Raw genomic sequence first — 2,629 nt, 5'->3', positions numbered from 1 at the left:
ATGATTTATTTAACTGGTGGAAAACATCCTGGGGTAAATGGCTTATTCCACTCCTTGGACCCCTCACTGCCCTGACGCTTATCCTAACCCTAGGTCCCTGTATAATTAACAGAATACTCAACTTAGTTAAAGAAAGGATAGGAACAATCCAGTTGATGGTTATGTGGTCTCAATACCATTACTTAGAGACTGAAGAAGAAAGCACTCATGATTGAGCTAGGGTGCAGAAGAAGGGGAGAATGAGGGACTCCATTTTGTAACCAATACGTCATTTTAAAATGTATAAGCCTCTAGAGCAGTAAACTGAAAGCAGTGGAGGAACGGGGAAAAGAGCCCCCAACCCAAACATCAGCCAATCCTGTATCGCCCTGTTTTCGCGCCCTTCCTTTGAACCAGCCAATCCTGTATCACCCTGTTTTCGTGGGCTTTCCCCTTTAAATAGGCGGGACAGCCCAGAATCGGGGCGCACCATTTTCCCTGCTGTATCAGCACGGTTTGAGCGAGGCCCGGATTCGAATATGAAATAAATTCCCTCTTGCCCTTGCATCGGTGTCGGCTCCTTGGTGACTTGGGGGGAAACTGGATTTGGGGCACAACACTGTAAAAATATGAGACAATGTCATTTCCCTAAGTTTTTAAAAGTATCTCTTTTTCATAAAAAGTTATATCTTTAATAGGTATTAAGTCTATAAATATGCAGTATTATTTAATACTGACAGGAGGAACAGTCTAATGAAAAAGGCCAACATTTTAAAGTCTTTCTGTTGGCATGTTCCCAGGACACTCAATAAGAACTTGATCTTAAAATATAAAGAGATGACACATGGATGGTATTATTTTCTAAGAAGCTGGAAGTAGTTTTAAAGAGAGGATTGTGGCCTATTATCACATCTCATTAAAGATTAACTTAATCCTAACACTGCATAAGCTTGAAATTTATTTTTCAAGTTGAAACTATAAGCCAAATATATTTTCCAACAGAGACACTCAAATCTTCATTTCCAGATGTTCTTCCTTCCCAGAAGACAAGTGATCTTAGTAAGCAAGGGATGACACAGGCCATATTATGCTGACCCTGGATTTAGTTTTTCAGTATGAACTTTTCTGATTCTTCACTATTCTTATGCTTACCATTGTCTGCCAATATGGCCATAAGCCTCAATACAATTAAGCTGTCATATGTAAATTCTCACCTCAATGATGCTAATGAAACAAGATTAGAGGCAGTTCTGCCTGCTCTGATGACTTCTTATTCTCATCTGGTTTGTGATTTCTGGACTTGAATCAGCAGCCTGGCACTCGGCTCCCAATGACAACCTTTAAATTAATTGATCGACATCTAAAGGGAGCAATAAGCTAACAGTTGAGATGATCTGTCTTTTGATGACCTGTACTCATTAGTTTCCCAGGTGCCTCTTTCTGGACATTTGGTCCATATGCCTAGACTTGCAAGTCTCTACAAGCATAGGGTCGTTATGTGTCATACTGGACTAGACGGCACCAAACAACAACAAGAAGCAGCAGCAGCATGGCACAAAAGGACAAATACTGCATGGTGCCGCTGCTGTAAATCAGGACTGATACTGGGATTGGGGGGAGACTGTGAAAGATGGGATAAATTATGTATACTGCATTGAAACAGATGAAGGAGAGAACTGTTTAAAAGGCATATATGATTAGTAATTATTGTCATGACAGGAGTCCAGAACAAAGGCTTCATAATGGAGTGGACTTGGGGGGAGGGATTGTATAACAATGAAAGAATTTTTCTTTTAATTTTCAAAGAGAAGAGTGAACTGGGAGGGGAGGATGGGCAAGGAGAAAAACAATGAATGAATGGAAATCCTTAGTTTCTGTAAACTTCCATTAAAATTAATAAAAAATAAAAAAAGCAGCATGTGAGCCATTTCCTTGAAATCAATCTCTCTGCTGAGTACATACATATGTATGTGTGTGTATCTAATCTATATGCATGTATGTGTGTATATATGTGTTTCTACACATACTGTTGCTCTGTCAGAATCAACTCATACCTGACTTTCCAGCACAGTTTCAGAGCCTCTACATCACAAGGAGGAGACTGTCCATCTGTTTTCCATAGACAGCAGCTCGAAGATTTGAAATGTCTACCGGAGTTGGCAGCACAACTCCCTACTGACTAGACCTTCTTGTGTGCAGGTGTATAGGGGTGTAGAGACACATCCATTTTCATGGTTTTGCCTCTCTATAGAGACTCTCCAAGTTCATAGGGTTTCCGGAGGCAAGCTGTTTCGGAAGTGGATGCTACTCCTACTTCCAAGCTTGGCTTTTCATTCATAGGATTGCTATGAGTCTTCTATGACTTTACAGCCCTTAACAACAACAATAAGAATACAGAGTGAGATCAGTAGTCCTACTGGACAGAAAGTGATGCTACCAAGCCAAAGATAGGTGATTTTCATCTGCGGCCCTCAGGCCTGGTTTTAATTATTTTTGGTCAAACATTCTTCTAAGTCGTACAGTACTGGTCTGTCCATTTCCTGTACAGAGGTAACTTGCAGTTGCTGTGATGCTGAACACTGTGACGCTGATGTGTCAAATGCAATTATGGTTACCCATTGTGGACAGTGTTTGGTGGAGCTCCCCAATT

Source organism: Elephantulus edwardii, unplaced genomic scaffold (assembly GCF_000299155.1).
Source record: "Elephantulus edwardii isolate Elephantulus edwardi_28Jun2011 unplaced genomic scaffold, EleEdw1.0 scaffold00272, whole genome shotgun sequence".
Classification (NCBI taxonomy): domain Eukaryota; kingdom Metazoa; phylum Chordata; class Mammalia; order Macroscelidea; family Macroscelididae; genus Elephantulus; species Elephantulus edwardii.
Note: the sequence above shows the minus strand (reverse complement) of the source record.